This window comes from Canis lupus, chromosome 4 (genome assembly GCF_048164855.1).
Source record: "Canis lupus baileyi chromosome 4, mCanLup2.hap1, whole genome shotgun sequence".
In the NCBI taxonomy this organism is placed as follows: Eukaryota; Metazoa; Chordata; class Mammalia; order Carnivora; family Canidae; genus Canis; species Canis lupus.
Window position 1 is genome coordinate 1,526,672 of NC_132841.1, and position 14,964 is coordinate 1,541,635.

Here is a 14,964-nt window from a genome sequence, read left to right on the forward strand (position 1 = left end):
CAATTCTCTCCATAATCATTTTCTTTCATGATCATTTTTGTTCTATAACTTTGTGTGTGTTTCCAAATAGGAATATAAGCTCCATAAAAGCAGGGGTGTTATTCAGTTCACTACTGCATCCCTGTGTCTAGAACACTTCCTAGAACACAACAGCTGCTAATAACATTGTGTCTAGTGAGGACTGAATAATGGATGATCACAAGGGTGAGTCTGTGACACAAAGGGAAAATTAAAATTTCTCCTACGTATTTTGAAAACAATGTAAAGAATTGTCATGCACTTTATAATGAGTTTTAAAAATTTAAAGCACATTGAAATTATCTTAGCTTTGATACTTGATTACCAAAAATATCTTTGTAGTTCAAATGATATATGGCCTAAAATTTATGAATAATTGAAGTTCACTGTTAGGTGGAAATGATGTTGGGTTTTTTTAAGAAGAGTAAATTTGTGCTTTTAAAAATGTCACATTCTTGGGGGCACCTGAGTGGCTCAGTCAATTAAGCATCTGACTCTTAGTTTTGGTTCAGATCATGATCTCAGGGTCCTGAGATTGAGCCCTGTGTCGGGCTCTGCGCTCAGCAGGGAGTCTGAGTGAAGATTCTCTCCCTCTACCCCCCCATCCTGTATGCATACTGTCTTTCTAAAAAAATAAATAAATCTTAAAAAAAAAAATTTCATACTCTCTATGCATAATGAAATTCATGCTGGTCACCGAGTGTATCTTAGTAAAAGTAATAACAAAAATAATATGAGAAAATAGCTAATACTTATGGAGGTATGTTTTTCCCACGCACTGGTCTAAATTTTTTTATCAATTCTCTTTTATTTAATCCTTTAAAAACTTCTGAGGCAGGAACCATTATTACCTCCAATTTACCAATGAAGAAACTGAGATACAGAGAGTTAAAATATCTTCATCAAATCACACAGCTAATTAGCTGTGGAGCAGGGATACAGTCGGCAATTTGCCTACTTCTACTTACTCATCCATTTTTAGCTTAAAAAACCCATCTTGCATAGCTCCAAGGTGGTGGGCACGGAATTAGGTAACAAGGATGCCACACAGTGATGCAAGCCCTCTCCTCTGGAATAGAGGGATGGACAAGATGCCAGGCTGCCCCAAGAGGCTGACCCTACTCGGGGAGATGCACAGCAGGAAGAGTTCATGGGGCAAGGACTCAGACCCTTTCCCATTTGTCTTCCTATTTTCTTTTCTTTTATTTATTTTAAAAGATTTTATTTTTAGTGAGTTGAGAGAGAGAGTGCATGACAGAGGTATGGGCAGAGGATAAGGCAGGTTCCCTGCTGAGCAGGGAGCCCAATGTAGGGCTTGATCCCAGAATCCTGAGATCATGACCTGAGCCAAAGGCAGACACTTCACCGACTGAGCCACCCAGGCACCCTTGTCTTCCCATTTTAATGGTGTGGTCATTAAGCATCACAGAGGGATCCAGGGTCTCCATCTTGGGTCCTTAGAGTCTTCTAATGAACCCAGAAGGGAAAGGGACAATTTCAGCAATAAGTTGCTTAAGGCGTAATGTGCATTTGTGACTTTGTAGCATGTCACTCTGGCTGCACACTTCCATCCAGGTTTTTCCTGACGTCTGAAGAGGCAGTATCTCCAAAGAGTATATTTTTGTATTTCTCCATATGCTGCTTTTTGTCTCCTCACATACACTGCCAATAAAAGTTGTGAGCTCCTCCACAGGCCAGCTCTGCAACTTGCGTTTAGGGTTGGCCTGGAAAGAAATAGATTATTGCTGTTTCCCCTGATTTATAGCTTTCCCTCTGTTGTAGAAATGATATTTCTTGCATTTTCCCTCAGTATACTGATGCACTTTTTGTCATCTCATTTTATCCGTATTTCTTTTATATGACTCATAGGTTGCTTTTATTCATGATTGCACTTGCTTCCACCTAAAGGCCACTTAATAAAGTGCCCTACTTCTATGTTTCTCTCAAAGCTTTCCTTTGATTATCGGATTCTTTTCATTTTTTCCAACCCCGTGGATTAAGGTAATTTTTGGCTTATTTGGCTCGTTGCCACAGTCTTCTCAAAATATCAGTGACATTGACTTTGGTTTCATCAGACTATGGCTGCCACACGACATTGAGTCCAGAGAGGTCAGAGATGCTTTGACGCTGGAGAAATTTCTCCCTTTGCCTCCCCCACTCTCTCCCACATAATTCACTTTGCAGTCATTCAGGTATGTCTATTGAGCATCTTTGTTTATCTTGTGTTTTCAGTGTCTACAGAATGTAACAAGTGATGCCAGTATTGTAAAATAGCAAGAGGCAGGGACCCTCAAGGTCTTCATGAACAAATGGGGTGGGGAAATGAGCATAAGTGATTTTAACCAACATATATGTAAATTGTGGTAAAATACACACAAAATATACCACCCCAGCCATTTTTAAGTGCACTGTTCAGCGGCATTAAGTATGTTCACATTGTTTTACAACCATCACCAGAACCTTTCCATCTTACAAGACTAAACTCTGTATATCTGTTCAACACTAACCCCCTACGACCTGACCACCACCATTCTACTTTCTATCTCTACAGATTCTGTATCCCCTCTAGCAACCTGGTGTAGGTGGAATCCTACAGTGTTTGCCTTGTTGTACCTGGCTCCCTGCGTTTGGGACAATGTCCTCAGGGTTCCTGCATGTTGCAGCAGGTGTCAGAATGCTCTCTTCCTCTTGAAGGCTGCATATAATGTTCCACTGCATGTATACAGCACACTTTGTTTATTAGTGTCTGTGTCCATAGACTCATTAGGTTGCTTCTCTCCATAGCTATTGTGAATACCGCTCTATGAACATGGATGTGCAATTATATCTTCTTAGCATGTGTGACTTTGAAGGCTCAAAGTCACTGAATATCACAGACATATGGTGAGCACTTACAGCAGCGTGTGGTGTTGAGTGTCATGGGAGAGGTGAGGCCAGCTGGAGGCTGTGCGGAAGAGGGAATTGTTGAGTGGCACTTTCGATGTGGTAGGAGATAAGGTTTGAGAGCGAAGAAGAAGGAAGGGTGCTCGGCGTAGTAGACTTGTACACGGAATAACCACAGAAGTTGAGAAATGAGTGATGGGGTCGGGTGGGGGATGGGACATTCTCTAGGTGTGAACATAGAGTGCAATGAATGAGAAAACTGATAGAAAACATTAAAGACCATAATTGTAATGGTTTTCTTTTCTTTTCTTTTTTTTTTTTTTAAGATTTTTATTTATTTACTCATGAGAGACACGCAGAGAGAGAGAGAGGCAGAGAGACACAGGCAGAGGGAGAAGCAGGCTCCATGCAGGGAGCCCAATGTGGGACTGGATCCCAGGACTCCAAGACCATGCCCTGGGCCAAAGGCAGGTGCTTAAACTGCTGAGCCACCCAGGGATCCCTGTAATGGTTTTCCAAAGAAATCTAGACAACGCAGAAACTGTGAGTTTCCCAGATCTGACGAGGCATCCACTGGATGGCACATACCATGAGGGCAAGACCTAGTGCCCAGCACAGAACTTGCACCAGGACACGTACAGCAAGCATCTGTCAAATGTGCATGATCAGCTGAGGAGGGGATAACTGTTCGGCCGGATATGGGCTAACAGAGAAAGCTAGAGGACTGGGTTTTGGGTTTCATCGCCAGGAATTAGGGCTGAGTGCACAGCTGTGAAAGTAACTAAGGTACTAGATCTGAAACACTGTAAGAAGGAAGAGTCTGTGGACAAGATGCCGGAACTCTTTGGTGAGGATTTTGTTTGTAGCCATCATCAATGCCAAAATAGGTTGGTTTGTCCTAAGAAAACTGATTTCTAACTGATGGATATTTTAACAGGTGTTAATTTCCTTCCTTCTGTTCTGGGTTGGGTGTGCTCCTTCCTAATCACTCATTTTTCTTTACAAGGCTCAGTGGTCGTCAGAATTTTCACAGGAAGATACAATCCTAAGGGATACAAAAAAGCAAACATGACCCTCATTAATGGATATGCTAATTTTGTTTTCTCAGCTAGTCTACTTTTCCCTCCTCCAAGAAAAAAGAAACAATACATTCATTAATTACCCTGTGTTCATCCACAAACTTACAGAGGTTTTTATTTTTTTCACTGAACTTTGCAATTATGTGCCAGCAATAAACGAACGCTACCGGCAGTGGACAGGTCCCGGAGGCTGGCATTTGATAGTCTCAGGCGTTAAGCCTGGAAAGGAAGTCTCGGTCGCAATGCCGCATTGGGAATGCTTCAGCTGAAGGCCTGGAGTCCACCTTGTGTATTCCTGGACTCTAAATGGAAGATGATAAAAGTATTTGCTGACTTGGGGGCGCCTGGGTGGCTCAGTGGGTTAAGTGTCTGTCTGCCTTTGGCTCAGGTCATGATCTTGGGGTCCTGCGAATGGGCCCTGCATCAGGCTCCCTGCTGGGGCGGGGTGGGGAGGAGTCTGCTTCTCCCTCTCCCTCTGCCTCTCCCCCCTCAGGTGTGCTCTCTCTCTCTCTCTCAAATAAATAAAAAAAAAAGTTAAAAAAATATATTTGCTGACTGAGATGTCTGACACACATGGCATGAGGGCTGGAGTGGAGTGAGGCACCGCTGTGGCCAGGGTGAGATGCCAGGGAACCAGATGCCACCAGGCAGGTGCCCTTGGCTATGCTCAGTGGTTATCATCAGCGTGGTTGTGAGCTTTGGGTATCTGCAGAGGGCCAGCATCTGATCTAACACCCCATGGTCTCCTTTACTCTGTTTGCATCTGACATTCTACCCGCTTGCCCATTTTCTCTTCAATTCCTTCTGGAAAACTTTTCTTATCCTCGTTTGCTATTTTACTTAAAAAAAAAAAATCATGAAAGGATCCTCTTCTTGAGTTGTCCACCTTTTTTATTTATTTACTTATTTATTTTTTTAATTTATGATAGTCACAGGGAGAGAAGGAGAGAGAGGCAGAGACACAGGCAGAGGGAGAAGCAGGCTCCATGCACCGGGAGCCCGATGTGGGATTCGATCCCGGGTCTCCAGGATCATGCCCTGGGCCAAAGGCAGGCGCCAAACCGCTGTGCCACCCAGGGATCCCCGAGTTGTCCACCTTTTTATTGCCTTTCCTCTTCAAACACCTCACATGAACCTCTTATTTCTGAGAAAAATAATTTTATCTGCATCATAAGTTTATAACTATTTCTGAAATTTCTTAAATATTAGCTGACTCATCAATATGTCATTTAATTGGTATTATTTTGAATGATCAGTTAGAATATATTCTTTTGGTGATACTAACTTGAGGCTGAGAGGGGAGGGAGCAGGAACACAGGTGTGTATGGGTTGACACTCTGGGAAACAGGACGCATGGCAAGTGGGCAGGACCCGGGCTCTGCCTCGGGCATCACACAGGTGGCCTTCCTGGAGCAAGGCTGGGGGATTTGTCATCACTGGCTTGTTGCCCTTCCTGGGCACTTTAGACTCCATCTTGCTTAATGGCACAAGGCATAACCATGTGGTGCCTGGAAGCCTTTCCTAGCTCTACTATTCCATATTACTGTTGGATTTTACATTCCCAGCTGAATGCAATGATGCTACTCATTGCAACTCTCATTTTCCTGGAGGAACGTCACATTATCTGCCTCCCTCATCAAACTGTCTTGGCAATCAGATAAAATGATGTAGGACATAGTGCTTTGAAATTTATAAACTGCTACACAACTGTTAGAGATTATTATTAGAGATTAGGTGATATATAGCGACAGTGGTCTTTGACATAAATCTGTGATAACCTTTCTGCCATTGCTTTGTAACATTTCAGCCTCAAGTTCCTGAGCACTTGACCGAACAATTCTTAATGATATTATTTAAATAATAAATTTCCAGGGGGAGGCCACAGTTCTAGTCTATTTCTTTGCCACTTTAGCCATGGGAAAATGAGAGCTGCTGGGTCTGGGTCTCTGTGTATAACCTTTTTTTTTCCTTTCACTATTTTCTGGATCTGCTTCTCTGAGTACCCATGTTACTACAGTAATGATGCCAACATATAGTTTCCTATGTTCATTAAAGGAGTTATTTGATGCAAAACCCTGTTTCATGTTTCATTCATTAGCAATGGTGTTAGTGTCCATAATCCAAGTTTACTTCCTATTAAGTATATTCTCTTGTTTTACAAGTTAGGGTGAAGGTGTAGATTATAACAATCTTTGTACTTGCCGGGGTTATGATAATTTATTGAAGGATAATTTATTGAAACCAGAAAATGAACAACTCCTACCCAGCTAGTTATCTTTGTGCCATGCTATCCTGGTTTTAGAAACACAGATACAAGTTATAAGACATGGGTGCTTTTCAGGAGCGCCAGCATCTCAACTAAATTATATGTATCATTTGTTGGTTATAAGAGAGTTATTGTTATTTAATCGTGTTGCTTGTGGGCCATAATTTTTGGATGATGCTAAAATTTAATGGGTTAGAGTCCCATCTAGAAATACCCGACATTAATGCTTCTCTTTTATCTCTTATGTTGTGAATGTTCAAAGTAAGTTTTAGAAAACTATATTCTGATTCTAGAATTTAAAAATTCTATTCCAGCTGAATTTAACCCTCTATAAAGTAGTTCCAAATTTACTTTTTAAAAAAATGCCATAAAGAATTGGGCACTGGTGTGCAGGTGGAAGGGTAGATTCTCATTTCAGTGTCTGGAAGATTGGCACAGACCAGGCTCTTGTCCCCACTCTTGCCCCCCTGTTCCCTCATCATGGACACCTCCATGACATCTGTCACTTGGTTCCTATTTCCCACCCAGAAGCACCAGGTAATGTCTGACCTCTGTTGAGACCAGAAAGCAGGTGTATTCAGAAGGTGCACCAGAAGTCTTCTGGGAAGATCCTGATGACTGATGGGTCTGCAGTGTCATCTAAAGGTCAACAATAATATCAAAGTGAGAGCAGCAGAGAGCACCCCCTGCCCTGTGTTCCAGGAGACACCTCAGATTGGCATCACATGCCACAGTGGGGTAAATGGAGCCACTGTTCTTTTAGAGCAGGCCGAGATGCATGTTCTTCCAGCTGATCAGAGACCCTGACCACTGTATCACTGTACGAAGTGGCCCGCTTCAACCCACACCACAGATGCACTGCAACATGAATAAGGTGCCTCGAATGTCAAAAACAACTGCACTACAGACTGTGTCTTCTCAGTTTGGGATGGCCACATAACCCACTGACTCAGGACGTGTAGCTCTTTCTGCTGTTCTCTTTGGGTGGTTTGGAGGCAAACACGGGACGGTAACAAGCCCACAGAAATCAGGACAGGTTGTGGCTTCTAGTTTGTAAAAGAATGTAAGTAAGGAGAGAAAAGAAGAAATCTCACTCAGTGCCCTCATTGTGAGTCTCTAATGAACAACATATAAACCCAGCTACGATTGTTTTTAAATGGCTATGTTCTGAATGGTGTTAATAAAATTGGTTAAAGAGACACATAGTTCCTTCTGGAATGCAAAATAGCAAAGACACACTTTCTGGCCACTTGTTTTTTTTTTTTTTTAAAGATTTTATTTATTCATGAGAGACAGAGAGAGAGGCAGAGAGACACAGGCAGAGAGAGAAGCAGGCTCCATGCAGGGAACCTGATGTGGGACTCGATCCAGGGACTCCAGGATCACGTCCTGAGTCAAAGGCAGATGCTCAACCGCTGAGCCACCCAGGCATCCCTCTGGCCACTTGTTTTACTGTCTATCTTGAAAGCCAAAGTGGAAACTTCCCATTTACTATGCTTCAGAACTACCTGTTCTTTTGGGCTCTGGAAGTCATAAGCGATATCTTAATACCCAGGAAGTCTCTTCCACCTGCTACACACAGGTATGGCCTCCCCAGTGTCCTCACTGTCAGGAGGGCATAGGGACAGGTGGCCATCTCTGGGGCTGCACCCCGGGCTGCATCTAGGAAATGAGGTCAGTGCGTGAAGCTGTGAGCTGAACAGGCGAATGGCAGATCCCAGCTCAGTCTCACAGCCTCTTCTTTTATGGGAACAGGAAGATGATTGGTAGAGAATAAAAGCTCTTAAATACCTCTAACCTGCTCAGTACTTCAAGCTTCATCATCAACAACAGATTCACAAAATGATGGCATATTGATGTAGCAGGTCTACACATGTCTATGCCTGTGGTAGTGGGGTTTCCCCAATATCTTTAGCATGCTAGTTTCTTCAGTGTACATTTCTTGAAAAAAAATTTTTTTCAGATTTTATTTATTTGTTTAAAGGGAGAGCATGAGCAGAGGGAGGAGCAAAAGGGGAGGGAGAAGGAGGGGGAAAGAATCTCAGGCAGACTCTGCTGATTGTGGAGTTCATCATGGGGCTGGAACCCCACAACCCTGAGATCGTGACTTTAGCCGAAACCAAGAGTTGGATGCTCAATCGACTGAGCAGCCCAGGCCCCCTTCATTGAACATTTCAACACAGCAAGTACTTCCCACAGTCATTGTGGCTTATGCCATTGTCCAATCTTATATCTACCTTTCCTACAAGCTTTTATACAGTTATTTAGCTCTCTGACCAATTTTCTCCTATTGTTTACTATGTGCACAGCTCCACACCTTCAACTTGTTCTTCTAACACTGCCAGGAAAAAACAGGAAATCCAGGTAACAGACCCAAACATCTGCTATTCTTATTCCTCCAAAAGGAGGACAGGTCCCAAGATGATACCCAATCTCTAGAAATAATAGAAACTTGAAACTGTGGCCAGTGTTGGCTCTACCCTTTCCTATGCATGTGATAAGACACTTGAGCAAGGACCTCTTAGAGGGGACCTAAGCTACCTGCCTGCAACTATAGGGTCTGTGATCATTTATTTGGGGTGCTACCAGCGGGAGGGAGTACAGGGCCGAGGTGTAAGGAGGGTGAGGCAGAGCTCCCATAGGTGCACAGCTGTTCAGCGTGGTGGGGGCCCCAGTCAGCTGTGCATGCAGAGCGGCAGGAAAGTGGAAGCTGAATGACACAGGGTGCAGGCATCCCAAGGACATGACAAGCTCTTAGGAGCACAAGGCACTTCATCTGCTGGGAGGCTGGCCATGTGCATGAAGCAGCAGAATTGAGAGGCTCAGTTAATAAACAGGCTGCCTTTCTGTTTTTGGTGGGGGTTGGGGTGTCAGAGGGAGGGGGGGAGAGTGAGAATCTTAAGTAGGCTCCATGCTCAGCGCAGAGCCTAATATGGGGCTCCGTCTCATGACTGTAAGATTGGGACCTGAGCCAAACCCAGAGCTCAGTGCTTAACTTACTGAGCCCACCAGGCACCCCAATGGGCTGCATTTGAAGCAGACTCCAGGGCAAGAGGGACACACGCATTTGATTTAAAGATGAAAACCAAGGTGTCACCAGGGGGTGGGAGAAGCATAGGAAGAGCGAGTGATGGCCACTTACTGTGCATCTGTGCTGTGTGCTGGAGGCTGAGACATGCTCCCTCAAAATTCTTATGTTGCAGTCCTACCTACCCCTAAGGTGATCATTTTTTTGGAGACAGGGCTCTTAAAGAGGTGATTAGGGGTACATGAGGTAGTGAGGGTTGGGCTCTAATCTGATAGGGTAGGTGTCCTTATAAGAAGAGCAAGGGACACCAGAGATCTCTGCCCAGGTATGTGAGGAGCCGAGGACATGTGAGAACGTGGTGAGAAGATTGCCATCTGTGAACCAGGAAGGCAGGTCTCACCAGGAACCAGCTCTGCTGGCACCTTGATCTTGAACTTCTGTCCTCCAGCTCTGTGAGAAAATAAACATCTGTTGTTTGAGCCACCCCGCCTGTGGTGCGTGCCAGCCTCCAGAGCGGACTGAGGCAGTGCTGCAGGCCGTGCCTGCTCTCAGCTCCCTGAATTCTCAAACCCTCTGTGTGAGGCAAGTTTAGCATCTCTATTTTATATACATAAAAGCAGTTTCAGAAAAGGAAAGTCATTTCTCTAAAGTTGCATGGCTGCTGAATACCTGCAGACCCATGAGCAGGGGAAGGGAGTGTGCAGCAATACAGGAGCTCATCAGCTGCCTGAGTCACGGTGCCCTGGGTCTGGAGAGTTAGAGCTGAGGGGCGTGTCAGTGCAGGTGGGTGGGTGCTGGGTTTTGTGTGCATGCTGCCTCTGTGGGGGGGAGACACCTGCTGAGGAGAGCTGGCAGGAGGTTGAGGCAGAGGAAGCCAAAGGCCATGCCCCAGCAGCCCATGGAGGTGTCCACATGCCTTTAAGAGATTGTAGGAGGTCCTAGGGACCTACACAAGCTCTAGCCCATGGTCATTTCAAGGTGCTGTGTCATCTTGAAGATTTGGGTGGTTCTGGGGGTTGGACAGGTAGGGAATATGACTTACCATCAGCCTGACTGGAAACCTCTGCTAGGCAGGGGACAGTAAGGAGAAACAACTCAGGGAACGACACCTGGAGGGAGGGCTGGCCGGGATTTGAGTGGGGCTTCAGGGTCAGGTCGGGTGTTTCCTAGCTTCTCTGTGGGTGGCCCTGGCACCTGGACAGGCTTGGGGCTCTCGGAGTCTGGTCTCACTGCCCCACTGCCTCTCTGGAGAGGGTGACAGGCACAGGTCCAAGCGTTGTGCAAGGCTTCTGGCATTCATCAGCTCCTGTGCCTTCACCTGTATTTTGTGACGCAGGGACTAACACCCCCAGTTTGGAAATAAAGAGGCATAGAGTGGCTGGATCGTTTCTCAGGTCACTCAGCCAGCAAAGAGGACAGGTGTTGAGCCCAGGCGGCCTCACTCCCGTGCTCCTGACCATCAGATTCCAGGCCCCGTGACTCCCTGGAGGAGAACCTCCTTGCCATATACTACCTGGACCAGAAGACAGGTGTGGTGGGCAAAGGGCTGAGCATGGTCTTAGAAGGGCTGACGTCGAGGTCTTACTCCACCTGGGTCTCAGGTTGCCTTGCTTTACAGAGTGCCATTTTATATGGATTTTACTTATGGGCTCTCTGTGGGGATTAGTGAGGGAATGCTTAGATGTTCTGAATAAAGCTCCTCAGGAAAACAGGATTACGTGGATAAAAAATTATAAAAACGCAGCCACACAGCTGGAGTCATTACACAGCAAGACTGTATTAGGAAAGACTATCTCTTTGAAGCAAGACAAACACATTCCCTTGGCCTGAATCAGCCTCATGGGGGTTGGCAGTAGCAAACATCAATCACAAGGAGGTGCTGCCTTCCCCTGATTCTAGATGCTTATCTGCAGCCCCACGGCTCTGCCTGCTATCAGAGCAGCTGCTGGTAGCGACTGGTGGGTGCACCCTCTGAAGATGACGATGGGAGGAGAATCTGAGAGGGGCACACCGACGTGGAATCCTGGCCATGGGTTTTGTTTCCCAGAATGAGAAAGTCTTAACCAAAATCGAAAAGCAAAACCCAACCAGAGTGAAACGCACTGATAACCGGCAAACGGCAGGGACCAAGTGTCCAAGTTGTCATTGACGTAAGAGCGCGGCAGCGATTTTGCTGAAGTCACTACACGTCATTCAACTGCAGAAGAGTCCATTCAAAGTGCGATTTAAAGATACCTAAAACACGACAGGAGGAGTAGCCTTGGACCCAGGCAACACATACCCCAACAGCAAAGTCAGGGCCCAAGGTGAAAACGTCTTCCCCTCCCAAAGTCAATTTACCTCTGTCCAATGTTCAAATAACATCATATTGTTTTATATTTCATTTGACTGCCTGCAGGCTAAGCTGGACCTTCCCTGTGGTGAATAAACATTCTAGCATTTTCTTTATATCAGAGTGTATGAGAGCTACTTTCTCCTATTTTTTAAATTATTATTATTATTATTATTTTTGCAAGAGGGAAACTTTCAGAAGGATTGAACTTCTGCATTTATATGCTTGGTTTTAATTACTGTAACTTCTGAAACGAGTACTAATTAAGTCAAGATACTATACCTAGTTTATGGAATGAGAGAAAAAGGCAGAAGAGCTCTGAGAACGTTTTCAACAAATCTCTTCATTTTACAAATAGACAACCTTGATTAAAAATGGAAGGGAAAAAATTCCACAGGACAAAATGCAGGCAGTTTAAAGGCCTTGTTCAAAGTCACACTTTGCCTTTACTGGGTGAGTCATGAGAATGGGTACATGCTCAACGGCCATGACAATGCAGAGGAGGTGTAGATACATCAGCACAGCACTTTTGGATTTTATTCATGAATCCTTTTCGATCCTTTGACTTGCAAAATTTACTTTATCTCTACCTTCCAATAACACATAACAGGATAAAGAGCCAAAATGCATATGGTCAGGGGGCAGGTTGCCAGAGGGAAAAGAAGGAAAAGCAAATGGCCAGTAATGCGAGTAGGGGCTGAAATCCTGCCCTTATCTCTGAGGCCAGCTCAGAAAGCACCTGCTGGGCTGAAGCACAATGCTGCCATTTACAGGGCTTTTGTGTGGTGCCTTCCCTGGACCATCTTTCTCACCAGCTCAGTGGCCAACCAATGTCCTGTATGCCTGGCATGACTGAGTCAGCATTAAAGCCAATTTTGTTGGCTTCCATAATGCTGAAGGTGGCAGCAGGTACACGTGGCAGTTCCCACGGATGAAGGAACAGGTGCATTCCCCCCAGGGGAGGTGGGGGAGGGGAAGGAAGCTTTGGTTCCTCAGAAAGGTTCCACGTTCATATATTCATCTCCGCGCAGCTTCGATGTGACTCAGAACGATTCTCTGGTGAGTGACTAGGAGCAAAAGCAGCCAACACTGTAAAGCAGAGTAGCCTGGGTTTGCCAAGGAATACATCAAACAAACCCTACGGTGACCTTCTTAAAAATTGAACTTTGTCTCCCAGGAGCAAGACCTAGATGACACAAATGAATCTTATGATATGGAGGGAGAGAAGGAGGGAGGGAAGGAAGGAGAGAGAGAGAGAATCCACACTAATCTTCATTTTTACTTTGAAATTAACCATTTGTCTTCTAGTCCAGGGGTACCAAAAATGTTTTAAATTAATTTAAATTTGGATTTTAGGAGTGAAAAGAAGGGCATACCCCTCGGAGTGACAGCTGCTGGCACCTCCATCAGTGGGGACTTCCCAGTGCCTCCCCCTCCACGTGGAATAAGACCTCAGAGTGGAGATAAGGTATGAGGTGGCTGAGGAAGATAAATATTTGCTGTAGTTAGTTCATGGAAAAAAGTTTTGTTTGATCAAACAGGTGTCTGAAATGCTGGGCAGTCCAAAGCAGGTCTTCCTCCTCCTTTTTTTAACAGTAAATTTTACTATTTAGAATCATCAACATACTGACATGTATTGTGAACCTCCAAATAGGAGAATGCAGTGGGCATCCTTTACTAAATTTGTTTTTATTTTTTATTTAAAGATTTATTTATTTGAGAGAGAGAGAAAGAGAGAGGAAGGAAGCACTCGAGTGGGGGGCAGAGCAGGGGGAGAAGGAGACAATCTCAAGCAGACTTCCCCGAGCATGGAGCCCAATGTAGGGCTTGATCCTATGACCCTGAGATCATGGCCTGAGATAAAACCAAGAGTCAGATGCTTAACTGACTGAGCCACCAAAGTGCCCCCCAAAAATGTTTTTTTAAAAGATTGTATTTATTGATTTGTGAAAGACACAGAGAGAGAGGCAGAGACACAGGCAGAGGGAGAAGCAGGCTCCCCACAGGGAGCCCGATGCAGGCTGGGATCATGCCCTGAGCCAAAGGCAGACTCTCAACCACTGAGCCACCCAGGTGACCCCAAAATGTTTTTTTTAAAGGAGATTTAACTCATTCAGTTTTCTCAGAAGCTTCCTTAGGAAGTGGGGCAGCAAGAGAAAGAAATCAGGTTTTAGAAGGACATACAGACCCTGGCTTTGCCATTTCCCATGTATGTGACCTTGGGCACTTAAGTCCTGTGAGCATTTTGCTTCCTCTATAAAATAAAATACCTGTATTTCCAGGTTGCTGGGCTGGAAATGGTCATGTGCTTGGCAAAGTGCTGGCATAGGTAGACACCCAACTGATGGGGGCTAGACTATGATCTTCATTTCCATGATGGACTTATGGTTTGCTCATTAAGATCATACTAGTTGAAAATAGATGTTTTTTGCAATTGTAGAAAAATGTGATTTGTTGCCAGCAAAGTCAGCCTTTTATAAATTTGTACAAATTTGTACAAATCTATGTTAAGTGGAATCTTTGAAATTGTCACTCCTACTTTGTATTTAATTTTACAGAAACCCTGGACTCCTAGTGTACTTCTCTCTCATTTGAAATAGCCTTTTGAGTTATCCCATGCAGTACGTAGGAGTGTCTTTCTTATTACCTAATTTTGCTATTGCTCATGTGGTCTTGAGTACATCATTTAGCACATGCTGAGTCATCTCTAAATATTATCAAATTAATATCTTCTTTTCCTCTGTTAAATATTTCATGATATACTTTATGGCTTCTGGGAAGCCCTGTCACTGATGGCTTATAAGTAAACATGTACATGCTTACAGGAATATTCTGCATTTAATAGGGAAGATTCTAACCAAAAAAGTGGCTAGGAAATCCCCACACATTGCACCACCAGTTCTTGGGGGGGGGGGGGGGGTCCCAACGAGACCCAGGCCTCATAGCTCAGCAATGACAAACACCAGGGGACTGCCTGTCACATCCCATTGCTGAAAGATTGTCACAATAGCAGTATCAGGTTATTTTTCCTCTCTGAGAAGGAATGGTTTCCACTAGTTACTAGATTCTAGCAAGAGACTCCAGGAGACAGAAATCTATCAGTTAGTTCCTGCATCAATGAAATGGAGTCCAGCTTTGCTCGTGGTGTTGAGCCTAGGACTGGTGTTGCTGAGTTGGGAGCCATGGTTTCAAGCTCAAACACGCAGCCTAGGTGTTCTTTATAGACAGTAGATATCCAAAGGTCTAAGAGATGGACTGGGAAAACAGATACAACCGCGAAGAGATTTGTATTATTATAAAACTTGCCCAAGTTTTCTTAGTATAAACCATGAATCTTAAGTAGTATTTAAAGGAAGTT

The 14,964-nt window shown here is 44.5% G+C and overlaps 1 protein-coding gene across 16 annotated transcripts in view; it reads right to left on the reverse strand.

Moving 5' to 3' along the window:
* Positions 1-14,964, reverse strand: part of LOC140631715 (transient receptor potential cation channel subfamily V member 3-like) — a 541,542-nt gene that overhangs the window by 128,211 nt on the left and 398,367 nt on the right. The window contains exons 7-8 of one of the 16 annotated variants that reach the window (XR_012029198.1): positions 6,796-6,885; positions 3,182-3,946 (exon numbers count right to left, since the gene is read on the reverse strand). The exons of 13 other annotated variants lie outside the window; for them this stretch is intronic. The gene's annotated coding sequence lies outside the window, so the exon portion shown is untranslated. Of the gene's footprint in view, positions 1-3,181; positions 3,947-6,795; positions 6,886-14,964 lie in introns of those variants that run through there. 2 more of the 16 variants (XR_012029204.1, XR_012029201.1) reach the window with 2 other exon arrangements.